The sequence below is a fragment of the Pteropus vampyrus genome, unplaced genomic scaffold (genome assembly GCF_000151845.1).
Source record: "Pteropus vampyrus isolate Shadow unplaced genomic scaffold, Pvam_2.0 Scaffold91, whole genome shotgun sequence".
Classification (NCBI taxonomy): domain Eukaryota; kingdom Metazoa; phylum Chordata; class Mammalia; order Chiroptera; family Pteropodidae; genus Pteropus; species Pteropus vampyrus.
In genome coordinates, this window is record NW_011888872.1 from 1,430,549 (window position 1) to 1,453,120 (window position 22,572).

General features: G+C 38.5%; 1 pseudogene; it reads right to left on the reverse strand.

The window, feature by feature from the left end:
- Positions 1-11,639: 11,639 nt before the first annotated feature.
- LOC111742356 lies at positions 11,640-11,758 on the reverse strand (annotated as a pseudogene).
- Positions 11,759-22,572: the final 10,814 nt, after the last annotated feature.

Here is a 22,572-nt window from a genome sequence, read left to right on the forward strand (position 1 = left end):
AAGTAGCTGTGTGGTAGTTATTTGCATACTTGTCTGTCTTGTCTTCCCTACTAGGCCATGAACTTCCTGAAGGTAAATACTAATCTGTTGTGGTTTTTTTGGTTGTTTTTTTTTTTGGTCTCCTATGATATTTAGCATCATGTCATGCACATAGTAGGAACTTAGTAAATTGTTCACTGAATTCAGTTGAATTAGCAAAAGTGCAGTCTCTTGCCAAAGATATTAGCAAATGCATGATTGAAGAAAATTAACTAACAATTAAGATAAAAACGTCAGTATTCACATGGATTTTGGCTGAGCAGATACATTTCCTTACTGGTGAACATAAGGCTTTTCAGACCAATGAATCTGGTATTCTACAATTCCTTGCCAGCAAGGCATGGCAGGGATGGAGGAAAAAGAGTGTGGGCTGATTGCAGACTTTGGCAAATAGTAGGTACTTGAATCTCTTCTGCCAGAGTCACAAGCTCTTGGTCTTAGTGGCAGGAGGTATGACCGGGATAAACTGAGAGGTCCTAGGATAAATCTTCCCTATGGAGGTGCTGAGGCTATTACCATTTTGGCTTGAAGTTTATGAGAAGCCTGCACTATGTGCCCCTACTAAATGATTTTAGCCTTCTTTCCTGAGCACTCCTTTTAGGGACCTGGTTCAAATGATCTCTGTTGAGACCTTACGATGTGCAAGCCCTACACAAAAAGCTGGGGATACAATGGTGGACAATCAAGATCCTTGCCCTTAGTAACCACTATTCCCATTTGGGAGGCAGGATTTAACATGTAATTAGTAATGGAAAGCCAGCTGTGATACCTTCCCTGCCCTGAGAGCTCACCTTTGCATGTGCACATGTCAGTATATGTATGTGCACACACATGTGCTGCCCACACACACGCACGCAGCAGTACTTTCCCACATGGTTTAAATCAGAGTGACCGCTTCAGGCCCCTCATTTTGGTGGTGGGACTTGGGGATGGTGCCAGACTGTGGCAAGAAGCAGGTTATAGGGCAAGGACTGGCATGGGTGAGAGATGTGGTTTCACTAAGCTGGCCCGGGTTTTATAGACCGAAGTCCTTCCCCGAGATAAATTCCTGTGAAAAGAACAGCAGCAATACACAATTCATTCAATTATTCATTTGTTCTTCTTTCAAGAAATGATTGTTAGTCCCTATTATGTGTGAGGTACTAGGGATACTATAGAAAGAATAAAAACAAAGATATAATCTACAGGGAAACAGATATTAATCAAGTAGTTCTGCAAATATAAAATTGCAATAGTGTCAAGGGCTAAACTCCTTGGTGCTGTGAGAGATTATAACAGGGGAATTGAGACTGTCAGGGAGGCCTTCCCTTAACTTACCTGGTTTTGCTCATATGAGGCTTTTGCAGGCCTGGGGTGAGAAGAGAGGGTTTGCTTTCTATTTCATGTTTCCCAAGGCTGATCTTTGCATCAGTACAGGAATGCACACAATTTAAATGGACTGGGTCTATCTTTTTATCTTTTTTCATTATATGTATGTATGTATGTATGTATGTATGTATGTATTTATTTATTTATCCACACACCATTAGAATTATTTTTAATGTAATCATGTTTACTCGTCATCTTCAGGAGACTGCGAGAATCACATTGAAAATGCAATTTCTTTAGTCACTTACCAGACATGGGAGGATGTTTCCAATGAGCTGGAAAAACAGAGCTGAGTGATGTATCACAAAACTTAGCTTTTATGTTGAGAAATCCTATTTCAAATTGAGTTATATTAAAACAGAATGTACTGGCGGCAGCCTGGTGTATGGAAAGAGCCAGGATTTGAAGTTCAAGAGGCTCCACCACTGGTCCATGGAAGCCTTAGATAATTTATGTGTTTTTCCTGAGACTCAGTGACTCCATCTACAAGATGGGGATCATAATAGTAGTTCTAAGTTTTTTGTGAAGATTAAGGCAGAATATTTGAGGGCTCTAGGACAGTGCCTTACATTGGTAAAGGCTCAGTAAATATCTGTTTCCTTCACTACATTCAGATTCTGGGGCCCCTTTATCATAGGTCTATATGAAAATACCCTGCTGATTTCAAAGATGACTTCCTTTACCATAGAAAGGGGGATGGAGGGAGAAACTCAAAACGATTTCCATCTTGACCTAGGAAAGATGAGATGCTTATACCCCAGCTTATAACAAGATTCCATAGAAAAGGGGGCGGAAGATGAATGTACAATAAAATGATTCAAAACACGAGCAGACTCTGCGTATGTTATGCACAGATGAGTTAATTGTTTTGCCTTAAATATATTTCCTGAAGAACAGAAGCCCGATCACAGCACATATCGTTATGTATTTTAGACAAACAGCACTTTGAATCAAATTATAGTACATGCATGAAATATTAAAATAAGACATTTATAACAAATCTTTCTAACTTAGTGCTGAGCCCTAAAATAGATTTATATTCGGATAAGCAATAGGTGCGATAAATGTGGTACAGATACCATAATTTAAATTGCAAATCAATGGGGCATCTTGGGAAAACGGAATGCAGACTTGAACTACTGAGGGGAAAGATCCAGCTATGCAATATTTTTAGTTCTTCTGCCTGATTTCATTTTGCAATGTCTGTGTCTGGTCTGGACTTGACTCTACATTTGATAAATTCTAATATCTGCTTTCTAATATCATTTCTTTATATTCCCAGTTTAAATAATCTATTTAAAAGCTTCATTGATTGTTTCTTTTGTTTATTGTTGAACTGTTTTCACTAAACGGTTCCCCAGAGTTTTCAAGTTATTTAAGTTAGTTGGGAGATTTTAGAATATTATTGTTTCTCGGTTAACAGAATAGTCAGATGAAATGAGCAATAATATCCTTACATATACTGGAGTGTTACCCACTTCACCAGATCACCTTGCACTCGTTTTCTCCACTGTGCTTTTTTGGACAATGTGTGCTGAATGTGTCGGCAACTTGTCTCTAGGAACGGGCCTTGTCCGAGAACGTTAAACTTGATTCATTTATTTCGAAAAACTTTGGGGCTATCGAGTTAAATGTCTACAGAGCTAATTGTTTCTAAGCCAGCTGGCCTAAAATTCAAAATGATTCCCTCCATATCAGAAGCCCTTGGAAGAACTTTAAGTGATGATATTGTACTGTGGGACTCTCCTGGTATCCAATTCATGTAGGGAAAGTAGAACCTTTGTGCCTGGCACCAATGTATGTAAATGAACAGAGACTTGGCCAGCAATTCTTTTCAAGGCTAGAGGCATGTGAACAGAGGGAAAGAGGGGCAATCACAAAGGATCAGTGACAGGATTTCTGAGTGCTGATGACTAAAGAGTAGAATTTTACTTGTAGTTACAGAATCGAAAGATCTTTCTTCAGCAAGAGGTAGAGTTGTTTTACATGGAAACTTCTTTTCTCTGCCTGATCTGTATGCAGGAAATTTCTCTTCCCATTAAATATCTGCAATATTAGCTTTTTGTCATGGAGAGAGCCTGTATGGCCATATTTCATTTTCTTATAATGTATTGTATCAAGTGTTTAATGCTCAGGTTTCCGGTACAATTAACTCATCTTCCTCTTTTCTACTCTGCTTAGCATAATTGTTTCCAAACTTTTTAAAAAGTTGCTGCATTAAAAATAATAAAAAAATAAATGGCTTCGTATTAAAGATTTCAGGTGGCAAGATTCAACCATACTTCATGTTAGCCAGCCAGGCCAGAAGAGAAAGAAAAGCCTGGCTATATCCCTGTTGTAAAGTTGCATCCACAAAAAAAAATGCTTACCTCCATGTAGGTCAGTACAATTAGGACAGCTCTTAGGAAGAAATTAAATATATATAATTAAATACATGTATACAGATTATTCCTAGAACTAAACTACCAGTATGGGTTCCCAGTAGTCTGTTCTAATAAGAGCCAAGAGCAACCTTCAAATAGAGATGTAAAGAGTTATATCTGTGCCATCCATTACAGTAGCCACTGGCCACATGTGGCTGCTGAGCCCTTAATATCTTAGTTGAGAAGAACTGTAAATATAAAATACATACCAGATATTGAAGATGTAATACCAAAAAAGTAAAATATCTCAATAATTTATATATCAGTTAATTATCAAAATGAAATATTTTGGATGTGTTGGATTTAATAAAATATATTATTAAAATCAATTTCACGTGTTTCTTTTTAAAATTTGGCTACTAGAAAATTTAAAATTATATCTGTGGCTTACATTATATTTCTACTGGACAGTGCTGAGCAAGGTCGATGTCATGTAATATTATAACTAATCATCTTAAAAGGCTTTGGTATCAGACAATTCCTTTTATATTTTACAGCACATCTGAAATTCTGTGTATATAGAGTCCTGTTTCAAGTGTGCCAGGTGATCTTACTGGCCGAAGTAACCCTGCAATGAGAATGGCCACCTTATGAGCAATGACAGGGAGCTGCTATGTCTGCTCTCTAGGTTTGGGTTTTGATAGGTTTTTCTAAAGCAAAGTTCACCAATTTTATCATTGTTTTTCAACATAACCATTTTTATCTCTGCATGAAGAGTCTCTGGCTTCACCCAAGATACATTTCCTTTTTTTACCTATCTTCCATAATCACTATTCTTAGAAGGGAAGTGCAGTTTAGTTGAACGTGCTTGGACTCAAGTTAGACTCCCTGGGCTCAGCAACCAGCATTTACTAGTGACCTTCGACACAGCCATCTCTGTTCGCTGAAGTTTTCTCATCTGTGAAATGGAACAATATCTCATAGCTCACAGGAGAGTAAGTAGCATTCTATGAAAGGATCACTATACTGGTCACCTGGACTCAGAGAAATGAGTTCCTATTCACTTCCTTTTGTTTTATGAGTACCGGGGGCCCAAGTTTCTAGGACACTGAGTTTATAAAGCTGAACATTGATTTATCCCCCAACCCAAGGCGAGACTATTATTATGAGCAGTGTGTTCCTTCTGAGGCACAGATATGCTCATGACACTTATCAACAGAACCACACCTAAGCTCTTGCTTGGCGTCTGTGTCTTTGCATTCACTCAACTTCCTACCTAAATTATCCTCCTTCCCCCATTGTTTCCTTTCCTTATTGTCTTATCCCTCTTCCAGTCTTCAGATGAAGTGCCACCTCTTTTTATCAAGCCTTCTTTGACTACTCTAGATAGCACTAATTTATCAACTTTATACTTTTTATTGCCAATACAAGCCAGTTTAAATCAAGCTGCTAATATTTATCTGGTGCTTCAAATTGCAAGGCTTATTTTCAAGTGATTTCAAACCTATTCATTTAGTTTTATCTACTGAACTATAAGTGTTTTGAAGGTAGTGGTCATGCTTCATACCTATTCTACAACTCTTACACATCTTGCTCAAAAAATACTTACTGATTGATTGACTAGGGCTTGACTAATAGGTAATCCTTTAATGCAAAAGTATTTATTATAGGAAGTGACCTGGCAAGAAATACCATATATCATCTTTACAGACCTCTATGGTAAATAATTAGTATACATATCAAACTTTAAGATTATCATCATATAAAATCTCTATTTTATTTAACTGCTTGGTTCTAACTGCTTAATTCTGGGAGCTACCTGAGTTACTAAAAATCAAGACTTAAGTAGTTTCTGATTCTAGGTCCTTTTGTGATATATGTATACATATCTTTCTAAATATATAGGTGCAGATAGATGTAATCAGATTACTAAGATGCACGGTTTATATTTGTAGTCCTTTCTCAGTAAGGCATTGGGACATTGGTGCTTTCAAGTGAGCTTAGAGATGCTGAATATGACATTCATATCATTAAAAATAGTTAGCTCTTCTTGGCTACATTCACAAAGAAGTCCCCTAATGCTTTCTTTAATTGGCAGGATCCACACGTGGTATCTATTTTACGAATGTAACTCTACACTGAGCAACTGGAGCTGTGTATGTGTCTGCATATGTTCTCTGTAGGTGACACTCTACCCTAATCAGACAATTGGTGTATTATACTAGGACATACTGTATGCAGACAATGCCTCACCTACCACTCCCCCCACTTTTTTTTAAACCCTGAAATATGGTTGATATGGTCCATTGCAAAATGAACCTATATTGGAAATGGCAAAATTGTAATGTAAAATATACCAGGGTCAGTGGGGTGTGCTGTTTTTTGCATATATTTTTTCTCCCCTGACCCATGCATGCCATTCCCCTGCATACAGTGAAAAAAGCTTCATCTCACACAGAAATGTGATGTCCTTTACTGCCAGAGGCTGTTGCTGTTTTAAATGAGGAAAAAGCACAATGCATGAAGAAGGAAAATTAAAGCATATTCATTTTGGAAATTAGATATGGTGTCAGGAGACTCTCAGAAAATAGCCCCGTTTGAATGAAGCCCCACACTACAAGACAGTTCACTGAACTTTTGACCACTATTTATGCTATGGAAGCTTTTGAAATAGGGAAGAGAGCAAAACATTTTATAGCTGCTTAATAGCTGAGTTCATTTTTCTTTCTTTCTTTTTTTCCCACTAGGCATTTGTCTGCCCCTTTGGTGTATATAAGATATGCAAACAGCATGTAGTTTATTGGAAGGCCTTTGTGTTAATGTTACCAGGTTGGTTCCAAAACACACAGTGACTGGAAGAGAGAATCTCCCGGCCAACCCGGTGACCTTCCATACCCTCCACAGCACAGTGTGCCATCTGCCTGTGGCTGGTCTGGAATGTCCAGCCCCAGCCAGGGTCACACAGGCCTTGAGAGCAACAGTGACTCCTTTAAAGGTCATTCTGCAAATACCAAGAGAATATACCTTTCACAGTTCCCACAGATCCCTTATGCAAAATTGGACAGGGATAGGGGAGATGATGAAAAAGATACTTTGTCTAATTTCTCCCTTTCTGTTATTTGGAAGAACAGTTCTCAATTTGTGATCATCCCTGTTCTGCTTCATTGCTTTCCTCTTACAGAGCACATCACACTAGCCAGGTTAAGTGGAATTCAAGAGCCCTACAGGAAGGACAGCCTAGATTTTTGATTTAATGCTGAATAAGGAAGCACCTGTACAAATGCGGTAGGGGAAGAGTTAATCATGAGTGGAGGGTACGGCCAATTAGTGGTGGACAAAGAAATCCAATTTGTATTGATATTAGTGAAAAATATGCTTTAACTTTTCATGCAGATATGAAGCATGGAGCTAAATATTACAAATTACAGGTTGTGAGTCTATGTCAGCTTTATTATTGTTATTACTATTAATGCAATGATATCGAACCTAAAGGGTCACTGTGTTTGTTTAATTTATAACCTGGGGAAGCTTAGCATTCATTTCCAAGTGAGAACCTTTTATTTGGCCTCTTGGTGACTTGCCCACACTGGCACCAATTGGGCCCCGCCCCTCTCGGGATCTGTGAGCTTGTAGCATGCTCTTTACTGTTGTAACCAGGCCCAATTCTCACAGCTTTACCCCTCACTACACTGTTTAGTCAATCATGGGTCTCACTTCCATTAGGAGGTGATATAATACAGAAGTTTTTAATAGTAGCTTGAGGTGGTATGAGGATATGAGTCACTGAGTAAAGGTTAACAATGGAATTGCTTTGTGCCACAAAGTGTTGAAATGTGTCTGAATGTTGACCTTCTGTGAGTGTCCATAGTTTGGGAACTAGGGACAATCTGTCCCCATTCATGACTGTGCACACTTTATAGATCCATATTAGGAAAAGTATCAACATGGGGACATCTTGCTATTTTTTTTTCTGCCTTGTGCTCTGTGGTTTTCAGAGAGAGAGAGTGAGAGAGAGAGAGAGTGAGAGAGAGTCAGTCCATTGCCTTCCTCCCCCAATCCCAGCATTATTCATTAGGGTAGAATTTTTTTTCTCCTTTGGATGGAAAACTTCTCTCCTCTCACTAGCCAGTAGCAACCCTTCTGTTCATCCTTATGTCAGACCTTCACAACTGCACTAATATGATCTCTGACAATTGGAGTTGAGCTGGGAAAATGTTATAAGGGCCACTCTGAAAGAAGGCGATGATAGCTCAGGGTCTTCTCAGGGCAAGAACGCCTCCAGACCATCTATCTATGTTCTACCAGGACTGGGAGGTTGAGATCTGGATGCTGACCTCAGACCATAAGCTGAGAGAAACCTGAGAAGTACTTTAATCAAAATAATCTCGGTCTCAGAATCTATCGTCCTTTGTTTCCTGTTCTCCCTGAGGCCATTTGGCACTGCCAGTAGCCATGTTGCTTTTGAGCTAGCTTTGTGAAAGTCCCAGGAAGCCTTGGGGAATGCTTTGTGCTCCATGCCCATACTACCCACCACCTCTAGTCAAGAGCCTGATGAATTGAGATAGGATGAGGGGGACGCCAAGCAAGTGAGGTTATGCTGGCCATCTTAACTACTGGCAAAAAACAGGCACCAGAAATGGGGACAGCAGGTAAGTACTTTACAGCTTAGCACTGGAGGTCGGGGAAGTAAGGGATCAGGCTTGGAAAATTCTCAAGCCCTCCCAGGCTGCTTCACTCTTCTCTCCCTACCTCTGAGGACTTTGCTGAGGTGGGCCTGTGGACTTGAATGCCCTGCACTTGTCTGTCATCCCCTGCCTTGGCAGCAGATTATCCCTACAGTTGTCACACCATTTGTGATGGCCGATGGTTCCCCTGCCATGGTGGTGGCTGATGGGGATGGGCATTTTAGATGATGAAGAAAAGAGGAGACAATGATCAAATCCAGCAACATTAGCCATAATGATTTTTTCTTTCTTTTTAAGGCCTCTGGAAGAGAATGAGGACATAGGCTACTCAGGATTTCTGCTTTGCTTACTCACAAATGGACATATTATAGCGAATAGTAATGATTGCATTAATTTAGGAATTTTAAGTCAGATTCAAGTCTGAATACCATGTTATGATGACCAGGCTATAAATGCAAATCCATCTCAAAAGCAAATGTCCATCATGTGCAGTGTTGGTGAGATGAACTTATTGCATATTGGGCATAGGATCACCAGTGAGATATCTTCTGGGTCACAAGGGACTTTGCTGGTAATTCCAGAGTATGTCTGTCTGTTATTCTATGGTAGTCCATGAAATATGACTTTTTTATAGTTTAGCCATTCCTTTCTTTATAAAATTGGTTTTTGACTAAAGATTTCATGACATGGTAGGCTAATGAGAGGCAACTTGAGGTAATAAAGAAAAGGGCAAACTTAGAGTTCAAATTCCAGGTCTGTCACTGAGATGACTTTAAGGCCCTGGGCCGGTCAGACTCTCCCAGTCTTAGTTAACTCATAAATAAAATGGGGTGATAATGTCTACCATTATATGAGGATTGAGAGTAGTTTTCTCACAATAGTTACTCAGTAAACGATTTATTATCATTATAGTAAGATGACTTCGAGCTAGAAGAAGCCTTTAAGACCTATCAGCTCAGCCTTCTCCTATCTTGCAGAAAAAGAAACTAAATTTAAGAGAAGATAAGCAACTTGTTAAGCAACATGTGAAATGGACTCAAAGCTTGGTGCAGTTCACATTGTCTTGATGCCCAACTCTCGTAGTTAGTTGAGGCTGCTATTATAAAAATACTGTAGATCAGGTGGCTGAAACAACAAACATTTATTTCTCACAGTTCTAGAGGCCGAAAGTCCAAGATCAAGGTGCTGGACGATTTGATGTCTGGTGAGGGCTCTCTTCCTGGTTCATAAACATTTGACTTCTCATCGTGTCTTTAAATGGCAGAAAGATCAAGGGAGTACTTAGGGGCTTCATTTATAAGGGCACTGATCTCATCATGAAAGTTTTACTGTCATGGCCTAAAACAGCCCAAAGGCCCCACCTCCAAATAACATCACACTGGGGATTAGGTTTCAACATATACATTTTGGGGGCCATGAACATTCAGTCCATAGCATGGACTTACTTCTTACCATTTCTCAGCTCAAACCTTTCATGTCGTTGAAGATGAGCGCTAAAGAAGAATTTTTCTGAAGCGTTTATATATTTTTTTCCTCATTGAGTTTTTTCTAATAAATTCTTTCTGGTCTTGAACCTTGCTTGTCACTTGCTCTATGATGTCACTGTCCTTATTGGTCTAGCCATCTGATTCTCTTCAGCTAGAATACTTTATTACTTTCTTATGCACTGATTCTTTCCAGTCTCAGCCTCATTTTTCCCACAGAGGGTGGAATACTTAATCAAAGGCACCATGCGATACATTTTATTTAACTTTGTGATTCCCAGATTTTTGCTTTCACTGATCAGTAAAAACTTTTCTTTCTTCCTTTCTTCCCTTTCATTTTCTTATTTCTAATAATGGATGAATATGTATTTCTCAACATTTTAGTTTGCCAAGAGCTTTGAAAAGGCTCCTTTTAGCTATCAACATCACTTCCTGACTAAAAAGTTCTTTGAATACCATAAAAATAGAAATAACAAAATATTAGACCTAAGTAGAGCTCTCTTCAAGAAAGACATATCAAAACAAGGGCCTGGGCGTTGTGCATGTGGATCACTTAAAATTTTGTCACAGTCCAGCAGAGGCCCGTAAACAAGTAAACAGGAGCCATTAATCTAAAGGATGGGGGTGGGTTGCAATGTAAATTGGACAGACTTAACCCATCAGGAGCCCAAAATTAGGAAAACAGTGTTGAACTGATTTTATAGGGCTGCTATGAGGTTCAATAAAATAACACGAAAGTATACTTTAAACATTCTATGTTTCTGTGTAAATATAATGGGGTTATGATTATCATAACAGTAACCAGTTATCGAACACCTAATTTTATTTATATATACATACATAGATACATTGATACATATATAATATAAATTATATATAACTTTATATATACCAGCATACAAGAGTTCTATAAGACCATCATACCCCAGAACTGGGAAACAATGGGAGTCAAAATAACCATGGCCTCTAGTCAGAGTATAGTGACCACAAAGCACTTTGGGAGTACAGAAGAAATTACCATGGCCCAATTTCTGACAAAATTCACATGAATACTGCCACTATCCCACCATCTACACTGACTCCACCACTGAAATACTTAGTCCTGCTACTGGACATATGCTCACAAGGAAGTTTTGATCAACTGATTGTCTAAGATATGTGGGTAGCTCCGTATAATGGAATCTTGCTGACAAGGCAGTGATGCTAGAAGCTGAGTAATGTAGAGCTATGTAGAACAATTTAAAAAAATCTACCTCTAATTTATTGTTACCATATGCCTGATTCCTAAGCAAACATTGAGCTATGTTCTTGCCTAGCCCACAGATGGCTGAGTGTGCGATGATCATGGGAGCATACATATATTTCAGGCCACTGAAGCTAGGCAAATATCATTCTGAGCCATTATTGCAGATGAGAAAACTAGGGTTCTTAGAAGCTACGAAACTGGCCCTAGAATGCATGGCAAATAACTGGCAGGGCAAAAGTTTTCTTTTTATCTATCTATCTATCTATCTATCTATCTATCTATCTATCTGTCTGTCTGTCTGTCTGTCTGTCTGTCTGTCTGTCTGTCTGTCTATCTATCTATCTATCTATCTATCTATCTATCTATCTATTTATTTGTATTTTTTAGATGAGGCAACCCTTGGTGCAGTTCAAGGACCTTGTCAGCTTACAATCCCTTATTTTTTTATTTTTTACACCTACAGCACCTTGTCTTCCTAGGTGGTCTCCCATCCAATTATTAACCAGGCACGACCCTGCTTAGCTTCTGAGATCAGACGGGATCGGGCTTGTTCAGGATAGCATGGCCGTAGATGGGCCAAAGTTTTAGAACAAATTTGTCTGACTCCCAAACTCATGGTTTTTCCAGCAGGCATATAATCATTTATGTATAAGAGTTATATGTCTTAATTAGTGGAACAAGTAAGGATAATAAGGAAAAAATAAATCTCTGCTTTTTTCTCTCCACCCTCAAATGACTTGCCTTTCATCTTTCCCTGTACCAGTTCTCTAACTCTAGTCACAGTTGAATTGCTTTTGCCAAGGTTTAGAGACAGATAGTAATTTGGGGGCCAATTAGTTCAGGTGTTGGGTGGGGCTCAGCTAACCTATACTTTCTCAGATATCAAACAAGTCAGGTTATCCAATTATTTCTGAGAGTAATTACTGTGTTTTCACTCTAGTCCATTTCTACTCTTTGTCCCATTGTTTACCTCAGAGAGGAGTAAAGAATAAATTCAAGTTACAGTCTGACATTAAAATGAGATTGCCAATAGAAATCAATGACTTGTTCCGTGACAAGCTAGGGTTTATGAGGCAGCCTAACGGTGTCCTTATATCTTTGTCTACCTCATTGTACTGCCATTCAAGCGGATTATGCAATTTTCCTGTTATAAAAGGGGTGTAGTCAGGGCAAAAGGGAGTCTAATTGAGTTTAATAAAGCTAGAAGTGATAGTACAGAAGCCTCGAAGAGAAAAGAATATTACAAATAGGATATCCCAATAAGAGTAGGCTTGGTTGTCTGTTAAGGTTGATATTTATGTCCACATTTATTGACCTTAGAAAAGGAATATAATATAGACAGAGCAGATAGAGGTCAAAGAACTCACCTTTTCAGCAGCAGGAACCTAGATCTAGATGGAATTGAAGAGAGTTATACTCAGTGTAGTGAGATATCATTTCATTCAGTTTGTACCTACAAGAGCTTCTGCTTATTTGGGTAAAGTGGCTGAAAATACACCCTTCTCCAAACAAAACAGCAAAACTATAATAGAGAAAGTGGAATCGCAGAAGGTAAACATAGTTCTAATGCCGTAACATCTATATAGTACCTGCCAGCCACATGTGGCTGTTGATCTCTTGAAATGTGTAATTCAAAATGAGATTTGATTTAATTGTAAAATACCAACTTTCAAAGACTTAGCGTAAAGAAAATAATGCAAAATATGTCATCAATAGTTTTGATATCACTTCCATGTTTAAATGATAATATTTTGGATGTATTGGTTAAATAAAATTTAAATTTCACTTATTTTTTAATATTTTTAAAAATAAAGATACCATGTAAAATTACATATGTGGCTTGCATTATATTTTTAGTGGATAGCAGTGGTCTAATGCAATGCCTAAATGATATCATCTGAGGGTCAAATTTTAATAATTTGGCCTTATTTAAATCAGAATGTCAATATGCATTCTGCTCGTGTGGGATATGGATTTGCATCCATGAGTGCGATGTGTATCTACACGCACATCCATATTCATGAAGAATCCCATCACCTTTGGAATGAGAGAAATCATCCCAATAAATCCAAAGTTGTTGTTTTCGCACATAGAAATGATGTTTTCCTGTATCTCTTTGTTTTCATAAAAAAAAAAAAAAAAAAACCCAACCCCAAAGAGCATGATTTGAAATAAGCTACTGGAGCAATTTATTCTTTCCTCTCCATGGATTAGAGAGGTGGTACTTGGAACAGCTTGTTAAAGAGAAGAGCTTGGCCCCTGCCCTTGCTCTGTGTTTAATGATCCTCTCTTCGTGTGCCACCTCTCTAATCTGCAGAGAGATAGGTACAAATTGTATCTATAATGTTATATTACTTAACAGTATAATGTATGATAAATCATAGAATTGCATCCCTACCTTGTAATTGGTGAGATGTGTTGCATGAAAGATCCCCTAATTCAATAGAGAGTGGTTGCTCTTATGCCTAACTGCCTCTCTGGATCAAACCAATTCAGCCCATAAGTGATGAGGGGCGTGTTAAAGCTTTTTTAATTAAAAAAAAAAAAAGCAAAACTATGACTTAGAATGGCTTTATAGGCCCCTGGATTCAAAGGACTGTTTAATAATCCTCTGCTTAAAGGGAGCCTCCTTTTCTCTTTTTCTGTAGGCGAAAGGGGTAGACCATCTGTAGAAAACAAGTACCTAAGAGGACAGGCATTATTAAGTGAATTCACGTTCTCATATGTGGTAGCCATAACTTTGAATATGTTGCCCTTAGCCAAGTGTGTTTATTATGTTTGAAAACTGTCTTTTTACTCTTGCTCCCACACCTATATATTATTCTCAACTCTTTGTTTTTGTTTTAAATCCATTCCTTTTACCTATATTGCCCACTCCCTGATTCTTCAGAGTTCTTTGGTAGTGTTTTGTTTCCTCTTTTATTTTTCTAAACCTCTTGGCTGCTTTTATTTCTTAGAACTTCCTATTTTGATGGCTGCTTTTCCTAACTCCTAATTGTCTTACCTTTCCAAGTATTACTGGCAAAACAACCAGGGCAGGGCATTTATCATTGCAGAAAGATGGAGTCCAGTCGTCGGCATTACCGTTCCTCGGAATGCACACGAGTTTCAGTGGCAAGCCACTCTCATATAGAAATGAGTAGGGACAGTGCATCTAGATCACAATCATAAATAGTCACACCTGTGTTCTTGACCACCCAAAAATCTCTGACCAGCACTGCAGATAAGTTGATCGACTGTTCAGAAATTAGTTATGAAGACAATGGAGATAAAATTTGACAGGCAAGTTTAATGAAGTCTGTTATAATTATTATGACTTATATAAATTAGACTGTTCCAGCTGGTTGGGGCCAGAGACATAACTAATCTTTCAGGAAGAGCTGAGGAAGCTTTGGTGAAATAACTGATACTAGGCTCATTGGTGCCTTGAAGCATACCTGTCTCTAGAATTCGAGTTTCCCCGCCCTCAGTCAGCCCTTTGTCCATTTCCACACTGAGTCTATCTCAGAAAGCTTCTCTTTAGGAGCCGAATTCTATAATGTATTTTTTGGGGACTAAACAAATATTCAATAAAGTTGTTACATACTTGTCGCTTACAGTTTTCCGTTCATCATTAAGCAAATGAGTGAGATTCAATAACCTGATTTTTCATTTTTAAAATTTTCAGATGTATTTTCTTAAGAAATATAAAAGGATTGTGTGATCTTATCTTAATTTGATCACTTCTCAAATCTGACTTTCTGAAAAGAGCAGAAGTGCAGCTTTTTGACATGAGTCATTGATTATGTCCAGACAGACATGAGTATCACCAAAATTGCAGCCTAGAATAGGCTACTTGAAAAAGTGGTGGGTTTGGAGGTGGGGTTGCCTTATGGTTTTCAATTACATCTGCATTGCTTTTCTTGCATTCTACTGTTTCACATCTTAATAAAGAGAAACAATTGAGTTGGTAAATAATCTATAATACAATTTCCAGAGATTACCCTGCCATTTCTCAACTGCCAGATACATTTTATTTTTACTCTGTATGAAATCAAGGAAAACAAGGTTGCAAAATAATGCCAGTTTATACTTTTCAGCTATGAGATGTCAATAGCCCTTGATTTTGTTGTTGTTGTCACTAATTTCTGCAAGTTCACAAAAAAAGTGTCATAAAAAACAAATTGCTTTTAAACATCCTATTGTTATTTACCCGACATTCGTATGAGATATAAGAATATATTTGCCATAGTTTTTGAAATTACTTTTAATCACTAATATTCAGGCCCTTAGAATAGACTACATAGACTACATAGACTCTATTTTTTATTCTCCTTTCAGTTTTTTTCCCTCCTGTTTTCCTGCTGACATTTTTACTATACAGTTGCATTTTCATCTAGTACAATGGCATCTTGTTTTTAAAGCAAACAAACACGAGACAATTTGTTTTGAAAATATGTGGGTTGATGACAAAGTCATAAGAATTTCAGAGAAATGTCAGCACTAGTGTCAGGAGAGCCAGTTCTCATGTGTTTCTTATATGAAAATGGAATTTGGTGCCTTATGTACTGACAACCTCTACACAGCACGAAGTGTCTTTGTTTTTGCTGGCCATTGTCTTCCTCTTTCACTGTAAGCCCACTTGATGGTTTTGAAAGATCAATTCTTCTTTGCAGTGAATGTGTCTCTTAACCTTTTCCCTGGAAACTGAAACTGTATACAAGTGAGTCCCACAAAAGGGGGAACTCTAAGATGAACAGCAAGAAAGCAAAGGGTTATATTATAATTCACCTAGAAAAGAGCATTTTCACTAATCAGTACCCATATCATACATTTGTAAAAATGACTGCCTGACAGGTGAAAAATCTATTTTTTTTGACAGCGTACATTTAGTCTTAAATCAATCCAACACAATAGTTCCTTTTTTTGCTTTACGCAAACTCTCTTTCACCTTTTGATAAACTGTACCCCTGTGAGCTGTAGAGTGTTTCAGATTCCTACCCTTTTCTGTGTTGCAGCAATATTTTGAGGGCAATGTAAAGCAGATTCATTTGGCAGAATGTTTTTATATGCATATCAGTGCAAAGGTAGGATTTAATGATTTTGAGGATTAAAGGCTCTGTCCGAAACTTTGTAATACGCTGTGAAATACTTGCAGTGCAAATTAGACTCCTGACCTGCTGAGGCCTCTCTGAGGTATTCTATTTTAACCTGGTGCATAGAGCACAATAGCGATAAATCTTGAAGCAGATTAAGTAATTTCCCCATAGTGGTGTATCTATTGGAGTTTCAAATAACCCAGTTTAGGGATTCAAAGTCTTGATACATTTGGATGTTCCACACTGTATCCCCTCTGTAAAAAAAAGTTTCTGTCAGGGCAACATTATGCACTTTGACCCCTTTGTAGAGTATAAATGGAAGCCCTACTGAGCTGAGTGGTTATTTTGCTGCTCCTGAATCCTTAAAAATAAAATAAAAGACAGAAGAAAAGGTGGACCATTTGCATGTTTAAAATAATGCTGAAGATTGTATGAAACGGAGGCTTGAGACATTATGACACTCTCAGGTCTGAGGATGCCATTGGAGATTTGATTTACTTTTCCATTTTGCTTGGAGATGTTCATGTTTGGCCTAGGCAATTTTGGCTAGAACAATCTCTGAGGCTCACCTGTGACAGTGTTCGTCAGCATCAGTGCTCACTGGCAGCCAGAAGAGTGTGTGCAAGGCTCAATGCTGGAACTTATCATTGCAGTGCCTCTCCTTGGGAGCCATGTTGAATTCAACACTTTAGTAGGGGAGAAAGTTTTCACTGTGTCTTAGTGCCAACACCTTTGTGAGGTAAAGGTCAGATCTACATAATGAAACAAAGCCAGGTTAGGGAGAAGGGGAGTTGTTTAATTCAGGAGACTAACAAACTTTGGAGACTGGATTGAAAATCTCAAATGTTTCCCTGGGAATAAGCATCTAATTAGTATGGAATATCTAAATGTGCCCTTGACTTTTTGTTCCTACGAATGACAAGTTCTCTCATTAAACACCTTTTAAAAAGCGGAAACTATGGGCTCAACAGAACACTATATGGCCCACTCATTTCTTTATTCCTTTGAAGAGCTGTGGGCAATATAGTCATTATAGGGAGAGAACACTCAGCAATCTTGTTCAGACAGCACATGAAGAAAAATAAACAAGAGAAGTGTCACTGAGAAGACCACACCTCAAGGAGCTCTTGCCACTCTGCTTCCCAGATCAAACTTCAGGGTCTTTCTAGTGGCCAGTCCACTGGTAGGAATCAGGTTGGTGGAGACTATGAAGCCCAAACAAAGAGGAAATGTGCCAGGATGAGTGTGGACAGCTGTATGCACATGTGTAGTCATGGGGGTGTGCATGTGTGTACATGTGTGAGAGTATGTGCACATATATTTGTGGGGGGCATGTGTACATATAGATAAGTATGTATGTGTAATGGGTATGCAGGTAGTGTGTGTGTGTGTGTGTGTGTGTTTAACAAGCCATATGTCATTATCTATACTTTAATAAAATAAACACCTTTATCCTCCTTCTGCCTCTCCTACAGTCCTTCACTACCTGCTCTTAGTTATTGCAGTTTGTCGTCATGAGAAACCAGATAAAGAAGTGCTTACTGCTTCTTAATGGTGATAAGATGAAACCGTCATGATTTTTAACGGAAGCATCATGAAGCAGAGCATACGTTGACCTAGGAACATACTCATGCACATTCACTTGGGGAAATGGGAGCACTTGTTGAGTGGATCTGAGTCAACATGATGTTTGAAAAGTGTCCTCACCTCCTTTTATTTCCCAGATTTCTTCATTCTTCTTCCAGCTTCGAGGTTTCACGAACCAGTAACTCTTTCTCCATTGAAGCTCTTTCCTCCCGCTACCATTTACCTTTTGGAGCTTTCTACGTGGTCTGTATTTCTTTTTCCTCCATATGTGCACCTCTAATTTACAAATAATGTACCAAAAATTCAATATCCCAGAACCCCAGACTTCAGGCTCGGAATCACAGCTACTTAAGCCAGATAGGACCTTAAGGATGTTCTAATTTAGTTCCCTTGTTTACAGATGAGTATGTTTAAAGCAGAGTTTGGGGCAGCTGGCTATGGGTCTGAGTACCCAAGCAATGTCGAAGGATTGAAATGGACATTTCTCTAGAAGCTGTAACAATCTGTACGGTGGCAGTGACTTGAAACAGTGCAAAGGGCATTTTTTTAGGAGATTAAATGTGGTAATTTACATTTGTGAAAGTGCTTTATGAGCCTATAACATGGTAAGTGCATGAAAAATATGATTCTCATTGTTTTTTTCTTTTATAAGTAATAATGTTGTAGTTGAAAGTTGTACCATAACTTTTGAGACTATAAAACCTAGTGAAAACTGAAAAGTCTAAGTGCATATTCCCAAGAAGCCCATTATGCTGTTTCAAAATTCTTTAGTATTTAGTTTCTAGAAAGCTGCTTTGAACATTTAGCCCTTTCAGGCAAAAAGGAATTATTCGTGCAGTTACAGAGACAGAGCACTGGACTGGGGTTCTGCAGGCCCGGATTCCATTCTTGCTTGAGATTTTACCGTATTTATTCACTTAGTGACCTAAATGACCATGAATTATTTAACTTGTCTTAAGTGAAACTCATCATTTTCTTTCACCCACAAGTGATTCCCACTTATTGCCTATTATAGTGACTGGAACCACCAAGTGTCCAGTTGCCCCAGACAGAAATGTGGAAGGCATACTTCTCTCCTATTTCTTCCTTACCTTATCCCATAACATCACCAGGGTCTGACACATTTCTCTTAAATAGCTCTTCAGCTATCCCCACTACTGCAGTCCACATCTGTGTCTTTCTAGACCAGGTTTAGCTCTACCTGGTCTCTTTCTCCAGCCTTGCCCCTTTCTCCTTCAAGTGCTAGCCAGATTGGTCTGATAAACTTGGTTAACTCACACTCTTAATGACTTTAGAATGCTGCAGGAGGAAATTGAAGTTATTACCTCGGTCCACAGGCCTTTCATGATGTGGCCTCTGCCAGCTTTCCAAGCTCCTTTCACTTCACACCCCACAGTCCAGCCTTTGTAATCTTATTTTGTTTTTATAATGCACCATCTTACCTCTTACCGCCACACTTTCACATATATCATGTCCTAATACCTCATATTAAACTCTCCTTTCCAACTCTGTTATCTTCATATGCTCAAATTCATTTTATCTTCCAAGTCTCAGCCTAAGCATCCCTTTGTTTGCAAGCCTTCTCTGATTGCTCACCTCTCAGGTTACCAGTATCTCTGGACTTCTCCTATTAGAGTACTTATCACAAATCATTAAAGTCTGTGGTTCTCCATTATACCATAAGCTCCATGAGATTAGAGACCAAATTCTCCATTATACCATAAGCTCCATGAGATTGGAGACCAAGTATATATAATTTTTATATCTTCAGGTTTCACTCCAGTGCCCCATATATAGGATGTGCTCAAATAAATGTATGTTGAATAAATGAATACATAAATGTCAGTGGCTTATTATGTGACCTTGAACAAGTCACTTATTTTCTTCATGACTCGCATGAGAACTAAAATTGGAAGCCATTTTCATGACATTTAGTTCAATGTCATGAAAATGGCTTCCAATTTTAAAGTTAAATAAATTTATAATTACGTTTATTGACATACAAGAAATATAATAGAAATTTCAAAGTAGCTATGAGTGAGTGATACATTCCCAACTTTGATTTGAGTTTATCCACATTAAAAACAGTTTGTAATTCTTGTTCACATCTAGATCAGTACTATCTACCTTGTGAAAAAATATCTTTCTAATGCAGCCAATGAATGGTCACCATTAATACCAGAGACCAAGAAGAGTTTGCACTCTTACGATTTTGGGTTTTCTGGGCTTTCTGGACATGTGAAAGAAACTGCAAGAAATATGTTTTTCTTGAAGAATTTGGGTCCAATCTAAAAAAGAGCAAATGGCTAGAAGGAAATGCATTTTTATTCTTCCTCCAGGTTAATTGAAATAGTTACTTGAATGTAATGGACTACAGATGGGAGCTAGTAAATATTTCTCTCAACTGGAAACCAAAGAAATGCACCTAAGCCATCAAAAAAATATTTCTCTCAACTAGGTTGAACCTTTGGAAGTTGAACAATTGATAATTATATGGTAGCTTAGTCATAGTTCTTTAATTTTATTCCTAGATGAGGAAACTTAGTGTATTTTAGTGAGTCTACAGTTTATCCATGCAGGAAAGTAGTTGAGCTCTGATGTCAGAAAGAAGCAACAAGGTAGTCGAGTGTAAAATATGTAGAAAAGAAATGTTTGAGCTTCTTGTTCTTCGTTTTTTCGGTGGTCCCAGAAATAAGAATCTGCTGTCAGAGAGAGTCAGTTTGGGGGAGCCATAATGCAAATCAACAGACATGGATACCACATTTTCTCCCCAGAGAAACTGAGAAAAGGTCAGAGCTTTAAACCAGGAGAATGATCCAATTAAATACCAATATGAAGCCAGCATGTTATGTGCCCAATAAACAAAACTAGCTATGCATTCTTATCAGTGTCTCTTTGAAGACCCCCTCAAGCTTGACCCTATAGTCATTGTCTTTGCTCTTCCTGATTCAGAAATATTACCAACTTTCCAAGTTTTTTGTCCTTGACTTTTTATTTTGTCCTTTTCTGTCTTTTTGTGTTTGTTTTAACGTATCTGCTATACGGTATTGTGGTATCGAAATTAAAAACTCTACATCTAGGATTATTTTTCCAAATGACTGCCTTCTGGGGCAAGAATTTATTCCTTAGACCTGCCAATCTGTAGTTTCCAGTAAATGATATACTGGTTTGAAGATCTGGATACTTTTATTTGGGGAAGGAAAATTGTGGAAAAAAAAATGTTTTTGATCTAAAACTGAAATTTAGACAAAGGATTGGTGATGGTGTTTGAGTAGACAGTGCATCAACATGGCTCTATATTAGATAGAAGTGCTAGTTTATAGCAAGCAGGAGAGGACTCAAGAACAAAATAAAATTAGGCCTACCTCTGCTTATTCAAATACCACCCACAACTTTCTGAGAGAAGAACATATGCAGAGCATATTTGAAAACATTATAAGGCATGCATAAAGTACAATATTAGTCAATTTTATATGCTCAGTTGCATGAAATCTGTGTGTTTAAAAAATATAATAATTTGCATTTCATGGCTTTCGATAACCTCAGGAGTGCACTTGAAATTCAGCACATGCCCACAGCACCTCCCAGCTCACCCCATTTTTAACTGAAGACCAATGGTTTCTATTAAGGGATCAGGCAGGGCCTCTGACAAGCCAGTCAATAACTATGTGAGGTTACTTCATTAATGCTATAATGGCTGATAGAGTGAGAGGCAAAAAACAGGTTCCTGACAGCAGCAAATGAAAATGATAGAGATTCCTGAAGCAATGCGCCTTTCCTTTGTCATTGTCTTTTGCTTCGCTTATTCAAAATGTGGCATTTATGTATTCAGTCTTGATGAATGTTGCAGGCTTTAAGTACTTTTTCCATCTCTAATGCAGTGCCGATTGCACATTGTTCTTTCTTTCTCTCTCTCCCCCACCCCCTCACTCTTTCTCTCTCTCTTTTTTTCCTATAACCTCTGCTGTCAAGGCACTGCAGGCTGAAGGGTTGCAGGCACTGGCTAAATAGCTTTTGTGCTGTAAATGGTGAAGGTGATGGGACGATGCATCATAAGTGCTGGCTAGGTCATAGAGCAGAGAGGGTGGTGGGAGCTGGACTCTGCAGCTAAAATGGTGCAAAGTCCCCCTGGTCTTACCACTCTTGCCTTTATTAGGAAGGCAAGGGAAAATTTCCAAGGAAGGTAAAGACATATCTGTAAAGTTCAGACAGGTGTACAGTTGGGAGAGAAAAGCTCACTGCAGGTGAATCAAGGAGACAAATCACGTGGCCAAGACACTTCAGTTGGTTATGTTCCGAACCACGTGTAGATCTGGCGAGGCACTTCAGTTGGTTACGTTCCGAACCATGTGTAGAAGCTGGCATGCATGCCCAGCTTCTGCAGGCTGAAGTTCTTTCCAGTTTCCTGGTGCCTTGATGAGCACAGGCTGCCTTCTGATCCTTGAGGGGACCATGGTATCCTGTTTGAACGGATAAGAAGGAATACAGGCTGGGAGGTCTCTGGCATCAACAAGAAGGAGTCTTGGTACAGCCAGAGTGGGAGGTGCAAGGGTTCCCCCGATGCTGCCAGATTCTTCCTTTGAGGAGGATCATAGAGGCAAAGGCAAGGAAGCCAAAGTTGAGAGCTTAGTGCCCATTCCAGTGTGGTTTTGTGTAGCATAACAGGCCAGATTTTCAGCAGTTCTTGCACCTTTGGTGGCATGAGAACTGTGAGCCATTTTA